Genomic DNA, 14,656 nt, shown 5'->3' with positions numbered 1-14,656 from the left:
AACCTGAAGCAGGGGGTAAGGAGAGCGGGGAAAGGTGCTTTAAATATAAAGGTTAAAACTGTTGGAGTGACCGTTGAATCGATCGAGGGAGGTCTGATGCGATTGAATTCAGAGGTGTCATCAAACTTGAACCAGACAACTCAAAGGACTCAAGGGGCCCTCTTTAAAACAAGAGTCTCCTCATATCTCTCAGGTGAGGTTAAGGCGAAACGTGTTTTGTCTAATAAAACAGTAAAAACAGTAAAAAACCCTAAGATCATTAAAAATATCAAGGTAGCTAAGAATACAGCTAAGAACACTCCTAAAAGTATAGAATCTAGGATAACGCCGTCCTTGCGGTCCTACTTTAAGGCTACTCCACAAGTCCTGCGTCTTCCTGATCAGTAACTACTTGAAAATACTTCTTCCATGATGGCGTCGCAGAACAATCTTGAGTCTTCAGTATTGACTACAGACCCGATTATTCTTTCAGGGCCTGCTAAAACAAGCGCCTCACTGTTCCCGGTTGGAAAGACAGATACGAATTTAGAGGAGGATGTCGAGGCTGGGGATAATACCGGTACTCTTTTAGTCCTCCCTACTCAAAGTTCCACACCCCCTGCTGTGAGTCTCAGTGCTTTGGGACAACCGTCAGCCCTCTCGTCCAATATCTCGTCCAGTGTTTTGCTCCAAAGTACTAATGATGGGTCAAATTCGATGGGTTTACCGAGTGTCATACCGTCGACTACCTTACTACAAAACCAAATAGACCTTCCATGCTCTACAGAGCCTTTGACCTCCTTGTCATCCTCAAAGCATTTGGCTATGGAGCTTTTACCAACGATGAATATTCCTGAGTCTTCGTTATTAGGGTCATCACATAGTATCGATTTACCACAGGAAGATGGTCGAGAGGGTACAGCTTCTGCTTCTGCTTCAGATACGTACTCGGCTGGCGGGGTTGATCCATCTTTAGCTTCATACCTCCAGACGATGTTTTCATCTTTATCAGCAGACATTAAAAAAGGCTGCGTGGCCTCGGCAACTATCCAATCTGAAATTCGGAATTTTTGCGAGTCTCTAGATAGTAAACTAGTCAGCCTCGCTACAAGAACGGAAAGATTGGAGGATAATATGACAGTCATGTCTTTGCATTTGGATGACGCCAAATTAGATATTGGTAAGCTTAAAAAGGAGGATCTGATGTTGGCTGAGAGGATGGAGTCTTTAGAGAATAATGCAAGCCGTAATAACCTCTGTATTCTCAACATTCCGGAAGGTAGCGAGGGGTCAGATATTAAGCAATATATCACCCAACTGCTAAAAGAATCCCTGAGATTAGATCAGTCGGTTGAGGATTTATCTCTTGACATCCAGCGTATCCATAGAGACCCCTTCAGGAGGAACCCTCAAAGGGAAAAACCAAGGAAAATACTGGTGAACTTCCGTACTTACACTCTGAAGGAATCTATCCTGAGTTTGGCCCTAAAGCAGAAGTCATTGAGTGGGAAGGGGTTCAACTTTCAGGTTAGATCAGACCTATCAAGGGCCACTCTGGATAAGCAGTGGGAGTTCGGGAGGAGGTTGGAGGCATTCAGGAGCCTTGGCGCAGTGGCCCAACTAGTATTCCCAGCCGCCCTGAAGGTCATGCATAATAACACTATGCACAATATTCGATCTGTGCAGGCGGCTGATGAACTCCTAATTTATCTGGGGAAGAGTAGAGATAAGAATAAAGATAGGGGGCGCTCAAGTTAAGAGCAGAGCAGAGTATGGTTTTTGTATGGGTCCATTTATTGTTATAGGGAAGGCTAAAAAAAAAAAAATAATACAATTTTTTTTTTTAAAAAGGGAAGGGAAGGAAGGGGAAAGAAAAAAAAAAGAGGAATTTCTTTTGTACACTGCAGGATTTATAATATATTGGCTTTTCCTATTTTTCTACTCTTCTTCTTCTTCTTTTTTCTTCACACCTTGAGGGTGTAAATATATCAGCAAAGATAGGTTAGGATAGGACAGGAGCTCAGTAAGAGTGCTATCTACTGGTTCATCCAGATAGATAAAGCAAGGGTTTTCCATGGGGTGGGGGGAGGTTTGGGGGGGCACGAGGGGTTGGTGCAAGTTAAAATTTTAAAAAAGTCCTCTTTTTTTGCCCAGTGTTATCTTTCATTGGTATGGAGAATCATAGTTTTACAGGGGAAAGGTAGTACTGTTAGTAGAGGTAGAGGTTTTTCTTTTTGTGACCATGAGGTGAGCACCTGGCTGGGGAGTGGAATTTGCTGTTATGGATAAGTTTAGAGTTCTTTCATGGAACATTAATGGCTTGCGCTCCAGTCCAAGAAAATGGAAGATTATGCAGTATCTTCGAGATTTTGATGCTCAAATACTTATATTACAAGAAACTCATCTTACAGAAAAAGAGATTCTTTCTTTAGTTAAGAAAAATAGATGGGTTGATTTCTGCGTATCTACCACACAAAACTCTAATACTAGAGGTGTTGTAATTATTTTTAAAAAATCATTAAAAGCAAGGTTAGTTGACAAACTTACTGACTCTAGTGGGAGGTGGCTTATTGTTTCGGTAATTATAGCTGGGGTCCGAGTTACCATAGTAGGTTACTATGGGCCTAACCAGGATGACCCATCAGTTCTAGGTACTGTGTTCTCCCATCTGCTTCTTTATCCAGAACCGATTATCCTGGCTGGAGATTTTAATGTGGTCTTGGACCCTCTTCTCGATAAATCTACATCTAACAGACCTATATCTCCATCTAAAACTAGGTCTTTTTTACTTGATAAAATGAAGGAGTTCGGATATGTGGATATATGGAGACTTAAGTCTGGTCTAAGACAGGGCGTCTCATTTCGTAATTATAAATATCAACATCAGTCAAGGATAGACTTAGCATTGGTCAGTCAGGAACTAGTTAAACTGGTACAAAAGGTTTATTATCTTCCCTTTCATCTCTCTGACCATGCTGCTCTATGCCTTGAATTTGCTGGGCTGTCAGAGACCACAGTCAGAACTTGGTCATTCGACCGCTCATTCCTCAATGCTCCAGACGATATCTCTTTTTTAAGAACCGAATCACAGTATTTTTTTGAAAAACAATACTGGCTCAGCTTCCTCCGGTTTTGTATGGGACGCATTCAAGGCCTTTTTGCGGGGGCTAATTACTAACAAGGTCTCGTATAAAAGAAAAATTTACAGAGACACGGTCACCTCTTTGGAAGCTGATATGGCTAAGGTGCAGGAGAATATTCTGCTACATTCTGCCGCTCCACCAGAGATATTGGAAGACTGGCAAAATAAATTATCTGCATTAAAGGGGGAACTGAGCTCCATCTTGAATTTACGAGTTCTTCAGAGATGGGAGGCCGGTAAGATGGCCCATTTTGAATATGGAGAAAGTGCAGGAAAGCTTTTGGCTTGGAAAGCGAAAACAGATCGTATTAGAAATAATATAGATCAAATTTCGGTAGAAGGTACGGTCCATTCAGCGGATAAGGATATCAGAAATGCCTTTCGTGATTATTTTGAGAACATATATCACGAGGATAAGAGCATTGATGCACAACAAGTCGAGGACTGGCTGAATGGAGTATCTCTTCCTTCTCTTTCTTCTGTTCAGAAAATTGCCTTGGATAGACCTATCACAAAAGAAGAGGTAACTGGAGCTATCTTAGGTAGTAAGAAGGGTAAGGCATCAGGTCCGGATGGCCTCCCTTCGGAGGTTTATCAGGTTTTATTACCAGCAATAGTTCCCTTCTTAACCCAGTTGTTTAATCAGATTTTCTTGGAGGGAGTGCACCCTCCCTCATCTTGGAATGATGCCTCTATTACGTTGATATTAAAGCCTGGTAAACAGGCTGATAGTTGTGGGTCATATAGACCAATTTCCATCCTAAACTCAGATTATAAGCTTTTTACATCTGTCCTGGCCAAAAGACCGGGGGTGGTGGCACCCTGTATTTTACATCAGGATCAGCGAGGTTTTGTGAAGGGTCGCCAGCTCTTTGAGCTGACTTATGATCTGATGGGTGCTATCGACATGGCGACTGCGGATTCCTTGCCTTTAGCTGTCATCACGTTGGATGCCACCAAGGCCTTCGACAGGGTGAATTGGACATTCCTGTCGGGGGTCTTGGTGAAGTTTAACATTGGGGAGGCTTTCCGTGGAGCGGTCAGTTTGATGTGTCGGAACCCTACAGCTTCCTTGTTGGTCAATGGGGAGTTGTCAGACCCCTTTAATATAACCCGGGGTACCAGACAGGGCTGCCCACTCTCCCCTCTCCTATTTGATCTATACATCGAGCCCTTTGCCCAACGACTGAGGGATGATGTGGATATCAAGCCTTTTATCTATAGGGGATGGGAGAGGAAGGTAGCCCTGTATGCAGATGACATTCTCATCTTTTCCTCTGACCTGTGTACAGCACTACCTGCGGTCATTGCACAGGCTAATGACTATGGTGGGATGTCAGGATACCAGATTAATGCATCTAAAACAGAGATGATGACATGGAATGAGGCTGAGCCAGTGGCAGGGGTCCAGCCAAACTGTTCCATGCGGTATCTCGGACTTACTATCGTTAGGGACATAGATAAAATCGTACCGCTGAACCTAGATATGGTCATGAGAGATTGTAGAAGGCTTATGAGGTCGTGGTCTCTGCTCTCCCTTTCCATCTTGGGTAGAGCTAATTTGGTGAAAATGTTTATTTTGCCCAAAATTTCTTTTTTGTTTAATAAGATCCCGTTGTATTTTGAACCTTCTATTCTACAAAAGTTGCAAGGTCTTATTAGTTCTTTTATTTGGAACGAGCATATACCTCGGATAGCATGGAAAAAGATTAGGCGCCGTAGAGAAAAGGGGGGACTAGCAGCACCCGATTTACAACTATATGCTTGGGCTTTCCAACTTTCCCATGCTAGGATGCTGCTTAAGATGCCGATTAACGTGGGTATAGGAAGCATGTTTGCTGCATTATTGAGAGGAGGGGGTGTAGACCAGCAGGGTTTTCTGTTTAAATTTGGGGATCCTAAGTTTTTTAAAAAGATTAAGTTGAAGATTTTGTTGGGTTTTATAAAAACATGGGTCAAACTAAGAGGTGCAATAAAGGTGGGCTATTTTTCAGGTAGGTCACCATTATGGAACTCTCCCGGTTCCCCGGCATGGCTTCTTGATAGTCTGGCAACACCTTTGAGAGAGGCTGGTCTGGAAATTTGGGGAGATCTCTTTTTTGATGGAGTTTTGCTATCTTGGGATCACCTATTAGCTAGAGTGGGGTCGGGTCTCTCTAAATTCAAATATTTACAGATGGCAAGTTGGGCCCGTACTCAGAGCTCTGCCAAGGGTAGATTTCAAATAGGTGGTGAGAGTAGTATAGTGACCCTGATGATGGACAGACCTCCTGCACCTAAAGAGATTTCGTTCTGGTATAACTTGTTACTAGATGAGGTTGACGGGGAGTTCGTCTTACCTGAGATATTGTGGATTTCCTCTTTCCCCGGGAAAGATCTTGAGAACATTTGGTATTCCTCCTTTAAAATCTTATAGGATACAGTGAAGCCATCGTGGTTGCGTAGGAATCACCTTTTTACGCTACACAGGGCTTATTATTCCCCACAGAGGTTATCCAAATTTTCTACTGAATCCACTGTGGCATGCCCTAAGTGCGGATTGTTAGAAGCTTCTGATTTACATATGTTTTTTGACTGCCCATTGGTGTTACCTTATTGGGACGCTATCAGCTCTTTGTTGACAACATCTGTGGGGCATCCAATTGCAATCAACACCTTGCTTGTAATTTTTGGAACATCATTGGAAATTCAAGGTCCTGTTAAAAAACTCTTGTTTTATTGTATCCTACTTGCAAGAAGAGAGATCTGCAGGAAATGGAAGGATCCACTGCCACCCACCTTGATAGACTGGCGTTCATCAGTACTGCGAACGTCAAAAATGGACCTAGTAAGATCCGGTAACCCCGAAAAACGAGATTTTTGGCACCTTTTGAATTGGTCCTAGGTGTGTGTTGGGTTTTTTTTTTTTTTTTCCCCCCCATCGTCCGATCATGGGTATTCAATAGCAGCAACATTGCCCCTGTATGGATCAATATCTCGCGGTGCATCCTCTGGAGAGTTGTTTGAAGAACACTGAGTGCTGGCCTTGCCTGTGATAGCACTACCAGTTTACCTGTGACAGTGTATTTTACCTTTCTCTTCTCTCCTAGAGCTTCTATGCGACTTTCCAAGGGCAAAATGAGGACAAAAAAAAAAAAAAAAACTTATTTGGACTTAGTTACTAATGGAAGCATGAGTGTGAAAATCATACTTTGTCATCGACTATAGAAATAGATTCAGAGTGATTTATTTACTTAACACTACCGGGTTGGTTAAAGAAGCTTCACAGAACAATACCTACAGAAATGATCAAGGATATCTTTTGTTAACTTGGGATATATGAAACAATGGCAAACTTATTCTAATGCTACAGCGAAGTACAGCCAATGGAAGTAAAGTGGAAACAGAAATTACAACTTTTATAGCAGCACAAATATATGTTTCAGGAAAAACATTTACCACTATGGCAATTGTTTTTCATAAAGCAGTTAGTATTATATCTGGACACTACACCATCTATTTACAAAGTACAACAGGACGGACAGAATGCAAGGACAGAATCCTCACATTCAATCAAAGACTGCCTTATAAACTACAAATTCTTATCTTTTGTTTCTTGAATCTAATTTCAAAGGAGGGTTACAACTGGAAAAGTGAAATAATATATTTGTGGCAGTTCTAATACAACTATTTATAACATCACACGGCCTACCAGGGTGATGTCTGTATAAGGGGTTTGGAAGTGCTGATATGCAGTCAAATGTAGAAGTAATGCAGAGCAGATGCCAGTAAATTGTAAACAGACATTACAAACTAAAAACCAAGAAAAAAACTATTTTGCGGAGAAAGAAATACTGATAGGTATATTATCATTTATGAAGGAGTTACTATTACCTCTGGATACTGCATTTTGTATTTAAAAACTAAGGCCAGATGGACACAATATAATGAGAAGAATTTTACAATTAAATAGATATTGCAACATGACCTACCAAGTTACAGGAAGGATTATAATTAGAAAAGTGAAATAGTCTACTTGTAGTTTATGGCTTACCAGTTTTTATATCATACAGTCTACCAGGGGAGATATCTTTATAAGGGTCTCCACATCGAAATGTCCTTTACAAATATTAGAAGTATTGCAGTACTCCCACTAACAAATGAGTTATTTCAAGCTTATGAATCTTTAGAATAGTTCAGTCAGTATAGCTAAAACATCAAGTTAAATCACTGTAGTGAGTGCAATGCATAGTGTTGCTAATTTACAGTACATTATGATATGATTTTTTTACAATCTATGATTCTTTTTTCCCCACTGTTCAATCATGATTCTTTATACAGTACATCATTTATAGTGTAAAAGTATGGAAGCTGAGAACAGTAAAAAGGGAAAAAGAAATTGTTAAAGTTAATATAACAATATATCATAAGAAATATCTATTGCTTTCTTAATAACATGAATTTCTCATTGCAGAAACTGAAGGTTTATTGTGTAAATTTATAAATTGTAACAGTAACTTATGTTTATTTTTTTCTACTATTTAAACAGATCAATGGAGATGTCCATTGGAGTAATATAGGTTACTAATTGGTTATTTCAGCATTTGTAATATATCCAGTAACACACCCAGACACACAAATACACATACACTAACACATTTAACAAACACTAATACAGTTACTAACAGGCACACACTAATGAATACACTCAGATACCCAGGTACACACTCATTCATACCCTCACACAGCCAGGCCCACACTCATACATACACTGACACACTAAGGTACACCCCTATGAAAACCCTGACACACCCAGTCAAACACTCTTGTGTAAACTAACACACCCAGGCCAACACCTATGCATACCCTCACATACCTACACAGACACTGATGCATACACTGATACAGTCTGGCACCCACCGACACATGCACTGACACACCCAGGCACATGTTCATGTACACAACAACAACCCCAGGCACATACTGATGCATACACTCACACACCCAGATAGACACTGATGCATACAATAACACAGCCAGGCACACACTGATGCATACACTAAAACAACCAGGCACACAGTCATGCATACAGTGAGGCACCCAGGCACACACTGATACATAAACAGACTCACCCATACACGGAGACACCCAGACACACACTCATACATACAGTGACACACACAGGCACACACTCATGCATACATTAACACACCCAGGCACACATTGATGTATATACCAACACGCCCAGGCAGACACTGATGCATACATTGACTCACCTAGGCATACACTGATACACACACTGACTCACCCAGGCACCCATTGATACATTCACTAACACAGCCTGGCACACACTAAGGCACACACTAATCCATGCACTAACGCAGGCAGGCACACACTGCTGCAACTACTAACACATCCAGGCAGACACTGATGCATACACTGAGACAACCAAGCACACACTCATGTATACACTTACACATCCACAAACACACTAATGCATATTTTGACACAACCAGGCACACACTTATGCATACACTAACACACCCACGTACATACTAATGCATAGATTGAGACATCCAGGCAAACACTCATGCCTACTCTGACACAGCCAGACATATAAACATGAATATGCTCACACACCAATGCAAACACTGATGGATACAATGACATAGCCAGGCACACATTCATGCACACTCTGACACAGCCAGGCACAAACTCATGCATACACTAACACACCCAGGCACATACCCATACATACATTGAGACAACCAGGCACACACTCATACATACACTAAGACACACAGTCACACAATGATGCATATGCTCACACACCCAGGCAGACACTGATGCATACACTGACACAGCCAGTCAAACACTCATGTATGCACTAACACACTCAAGCACACACCCATGCATACACATTAGTCAACCAGGCACACACTAATGCACACACTAATGCACCCCGGCACATTGATGCATACACTGACACACCCAGGCAGACACTGATGCAAACACTGATTCACACAGGTACACACTGATGCACACACTGACTCACCTAGATACACACTAATACATACTCTAACACATCCTGGCACACAGTCATCCATACACTAACAGAGCCAGGCAGACACCAATGCATAAACTAACACATCCAAGCACACACTGATGCATACACCTACAGAGCCAGGCACAAACGTATATATACACTGACACAGCTAGGCAGACACTGAGGCATACACTGACAAACTCAGGCACACACTGATGCAAGTGCTGATACACTCAGGCAGTTAATTACAGTATATATATACATGTAAGAAATGAAAACAAAAGCACAGCTCTTCTTCTGAGTGAGTGGTGTCATTCTAACAAGAACCGTTTTTAATGCACCTAGAAAAACAAGGTGGAGAACTGTTCAAAAACAGCTATAACGAAAAGCAAAAGGCTTTAAACAAGAAAACCTGGAAAAAAGATGGATGCAAAAAAATTAGCAAGGGTGGTTGTTAATGGTATCTAAATATTCAGCCACTGATGTAGTATTCAACCATACTGGCATGTGGCATCTGAGAAATTGGACTGTCATATGTCCTAGATTATCATATACAGCAAGAATGGTGATGGTGGCCGAGGTAGAGGGTTCCAACACAGAAAACGTGGAAGCCCCAGCAGCAGTCATTCATTCAATCAACATTTATAGAATGTGGCAACTCACCCGTAAAGGTTCTTGAGGCACTGGAGATGTTGGCTGCTGCATGGTGGTATGATTATTCGAACATCCAGGTTTAGAGTTCTTTCCTGAATTGCTGGAGTGGCGATGCAGTCCTGAGGTGCAGGGGGATTTTGTTCCATGCTTTGCCTGCCAGGTGTGAGAAGCAGCGTCCTCCATTGTTGGTTCGGTGGATCAGTATGGTCTCTGCGAGGGAGAGGGAAGCGGATTGAAGGAGTCTGGTTGGTTGGTGGAAGGTGGAAAGTATGCTGGTCCTTCATTGTATAAGGCCTTGTAAGCATGAGTAAGCATCTTGAACTGGCATCTCTTCTGAATTGGGAGTCAGTGCAGTTTCTTGAGAAGGGGTGTGATGTGTGTCCTTCTGGGGAGGTCGATGGTGAGTCTTGCCTCTGAGTTTTGTATTCTCTGAAGTCTCTTCAGGAGACATGCAGTGATTCCTATGTAGAGTGTGTTTCTGTAGTCCAGTCTGCTGGTGATGAGGGCCTGCGTGATGGTCTTTCTGGTGTTGAATGGGAGCCACTGGAGGATCTCGCAGAGGATGGAAAGGTGCCAAGGGAGTGGAAGCAGGCAGATGAGACTGCATTCACCTGTTTCTTCATGGATAGCTTGCTATCCAGGATGATGCAAAGGTTGCAGACTTGCTCTGTTGGAATGAGCGTGGGCCGAGTATAGCAGGCAACCATGCATTGTTCCATGGTGAGGTGTTATTTCCAAAGATAAAGATGTCCATCTTGTCTGAGTTGAGTTGGCATGGTGAGTGAAAGAACGATGGATTAAACCCAGATCTCTTGACTGGGGTTGAGTGGTTGAAAAGTTTCAGCTTTCCGTCCATCATCTTGTTGCGTTTGCTATGTTTTCCCTAAGTGGCCATGGTAATGCCCAGTCGTGGGTCCCTTGCTTGCTGTGTCATTGGATTCAAGCTTGCCTGGCTGATGAGGGGTGTAAACCCAAAACCGGGTCCCAGGATGCTTGTTTACAGTTCAGGGAGCCAATGGCCTGGCAGTTCAGGCTCGACTGTTACCATGAGAAGCAGGGTCAAGGCTGATTTTCATATGGCTTGGTCCAAACTGGGATGGCATAGTGAGTGAAAGAATGATGAATTAAACCCAGATCTCTTGACTGTGGGCGAGTAATTGAAATGATTCAGCACTCCATCCATCATCTTGTTGTGTTTACAGTGTTGAGTTTGAGACAGTTATCTTTCATCCAGTCCTTGACGTTCATCCTCAAGTCAAGTCAGAGGTACTTATACCGTGCACATATCACTCTTACGAGTCTCATGGCGCTTGCAGAATCGCTCTGAATAGAAGAGGGGACCCAAGACTAATTTCCAAAGAGCCAGGTCTTTAGCTTCTTACGGAAATTACTGTGATCTGGCATATTGCGAAGATGGTAAGGCATCTTGTTCCACGAAGCTGGGGCCAAGTAGGAGAAGGCACGACCTCCCTGCCTAACAGTGTGAATTCTGAGGGGGGTGAGCAGGGCAGCATCGCTGGAGCGCAAAGCCCTAGAGGGTTAATACCAACGGAGTTTCGCCATCAATATTTAGGACCATTTCCATACATTTTCTTGTGAGTTAAGCATAAAGTTTTGAAGAGAGTTTGTTTTCTCACTGGAAGCCAGTGAAGGGTGCTCAAGCACGATAGTGCCGAGGTTCTGTACGGGCGGTCCAGGACTTGCCTGGCGGCCGTGTTCTGAAGGACTTGAAGTTTGGTCAAAAGATCAGAATTAATAGCATGCAAAAGCGCGTTGCCATAGTCCATTCTATTAATAATTAGACCTTGTATTAGAGGTCTGCGGGCCTCGAGAGGAAGCCACTTAAAAACTTTGCGAAGGCTCCGCATGACACCATCACATGTACCGATAACCTGATTTACGTGCCCCCTCATAGACAAATTATTGTCGATGTAGAAGCCAAGGTTTCGGACCACGCTCTTGTGTGAAGGGCAAGGGCCGAGCCTAGATGGCCACCAGTCATGCGTCCAATAATCAGCTGCTTTGCCAAACAGTATAATCTCTGTTTTGGTTCCATTTAATTGGAGATGGTTGGATGACATCCATTCATCCACATGGACCAGGCAGTCTTTAAAACGTTGCCTAGTTTCACCGGGATCAGGACCAAAAGTGATTAGGATCTGAGTGTCATCAGCGTGACATCAAAGCCATATTGCCTGATCACTGCGGCCAGCAGGGTCATATAAAGATTAAAAAGGGTGGGGCTCAATATAGAGCCCTGAGGGACACCCATCTTTACTGTTCGTTCACTAGAAGTGATGGTACCCATCTGGACAATAGTTTTACGATCCCTCAAGTAACTGCTGAACCAATTCAGAGCCGGCCCCCTGACCCCCATCTCCCAAAGTCGACGTTCAAGAATATGATGGGAGTTGGTGTCAAAGGCCGCCGATACGTCAAGCAGGATAAGGATGGCTGACTGATGCTTATCAAAGGCTAATCTAATGTTGTCAGTGATCTCGATCAGTGCAGTTTCCGTGCTGTGAGCGGCTCTGAAACCGGATTGGGAGGGATCCAAAAGTCCATGACTCTCAAGATGATTCACAAGCTGTTTATTTACCAGAGACTCCAATATTTTTCCAAAATAAGGTAGCAGAGAAATTGGCCGATAATTCAGAAATATCTCTGGATCCGCCGAAGGTTTTTTTAGAATAGGCCTGATTCTGGCCTTTTTCCAGCACGAAGGAAAGTCAGATTCTACCAGGGACTTATTAAATATTTTTACTAATCCAGTTAAGACTGTAGGGGCCAACGAAGAGAATATTTTGGGAGGGAAAGGATCATCTGGGGAGCCAGATTTGATTTTTATCATGGCCTCGGTAACAGATTTGAGGTCACATTCCTTAAAATTCAGTAGGAGTTCACCTGAACTCAATGGGGTATAGGGAAGTGCTTCTAGGTCAGTGTCAGTGTATGCAAGGGTAGGGGGAAAGGTACGATGAATGTTCATAATGTTTTCCTCAAAGAAGTCTGAGAGGGAATCGGTTCACGTTTGAGAGACAGATAATGTGGATACGTTAGTAGTGGTCGTGAACTCTTTCAGGATATGATATAGCTCCTTTGAGGAATTCTCTGCCATATTTATCCTGTTGACCAGATACGATTTGTTAGCTACTTTAATATCAAGCATATAGCCGTTATGCAGCTTTTTATAATTATCGCGATCAACGTGGCTTTTTGTTTTTCTCCACAGTTTTTCTGCGGTACGGCATAAACGTTTAGTGGCCTTGAGTATATCAGTAAACCATGGGGAGGTTCTGTTCTTGGACCTGGTATTCTGTACTGGGGCAATTAGGTCTAGTGTGGTTAAGATAGCATTATTTAGTTGTAATACATCGTGATCAACACTCATTTCGGAGTTTAGGGGGTAAAAGCAGAAATTATCTTTAAATAGCGGTGTAGTAACTTTACGCCAAGATCTGCGAAATACAGACTCATTGTCCAAGTGGGATTTCTTATTAGGAGTGGAGGGGATGGTGAATTTCAATAGATAATGATCCGTCCATATTAGTGGCACCGGGGTTTCAACAGTCAATTCCAATGCATTGGTAAACAAGAGGTCAAGCATATGGCCAGCACAGTGAGTGGGCCCAGTCACCTGTTGGCCTAGACCAAGAGTACTCATATCTGAGAGTAATTTATCTGTGTCAGGATTGGCACGTAGTTCCGCATAATGATTAAAATCACTATCACATCTGTGGAAGTGTGTTTTTGGTGGTGTAGGGGTCTTCGACAGTGAGACGATGGTAGTAGATGATTTTGAGTCCGTTCGATCTGACGATGTCACCCAGGGGGGTTCTGTAGTTGTTGAAGAAGGTGGGGCTGAGGGACAATCCTTGGTTCACAGATGATCTTCTTGGGCTCTGAAGTGAACTGTAGGAAATGGATCCTTTGGGTTCTACCAGTGAGATAAGAGACTATCCATTTGAGGGCATCTCCCTGGATCTCAATGTGATGGAGTCTGTTGATCAGGATGTGTTGGGAGACAGCGTCAACACTGTGGATAGGTCCAGGGGGATAAGGGCTGCCATTTCTCCTCAATCCAGGAGTGCTCTAATGTCATTGGTGGCTGCAATCAGGGCTGTCTTGGTGCAGTCATTATGAGGGGTCCAGGAGGTTGTGTTCTTCTAGGTGTTGGGTGAGTTGCTGATTAATCACTTTCTCAAGGAATTTTGCAAGATAAGGGAGCAGAGATATGGGACAGTAATTCTTTGGCTCGGCTGGGTCCATAGAATGTTTTTTCAGGAGGGGCATCATTTCAGCATGTTTACAGTCTTCAGGAAAGGGACTGTGGTGATGGAAATGCTCAGTACCTCCTAGAGCTCGTCAACGATTATCTTGCTTCTGAGGTTGAAGACATGGTGGGGACAGGAGTCCGTGGGTGCTCCTTAGTGCATGGAGTTCATGATGGAGATAGTGTCTTGCAAGGTGAGGAGGTCCCAGTGGGTGAGCAGTTTTTCATGTTTGTGGGTGTGAGCTGGTCGATGCTGTCATTACCGGGGGGTTGGTGGACAGAGATTTTGTTGATGCCTGAGATCTTGTCGTGGAAGGAGCCACACATTTCCTGGTAGGGCTTAATGTCGTTCTCGTGGCTGCGGGGTAGAAGAACTCCTTTACAATGGTGAAGAGTTCCTTGTTGTGGTTTGCGCTGGCTTCAATGTGGTCTGCTAGGGCGTACTTCTTAGTTTCTTTCAAAAGGCGGTGGTACTGAGAGAGAGCAGTTCTGAAGCTGGTGAGATTTTCCGTCTTTTTGGTGATGTGCCACTTTTTTCTAGTTACCAGAAGTTGCTTTTGGTGAACTGTAGTTCCTCTGTGAA

The sequence above is a fragment of the Triturus cristatus genome, chromosome 9, assembly GCF_964204655.1.
Source record: "Triturus cristatus chromosome 9, aTriCri1.1, whole genome shotgun sequence".
Classification (NCBI taxonomy): Eukaryota; Metazoa; Chordata; class Amphibia; order Caudata; family Salamandridae; genus Triturus; species Triturus cristatus.
The sequence above is the reverse complement of the archived record's forward strand: the minus strand, read 5'-3'. Positions refer to the sequence as shown.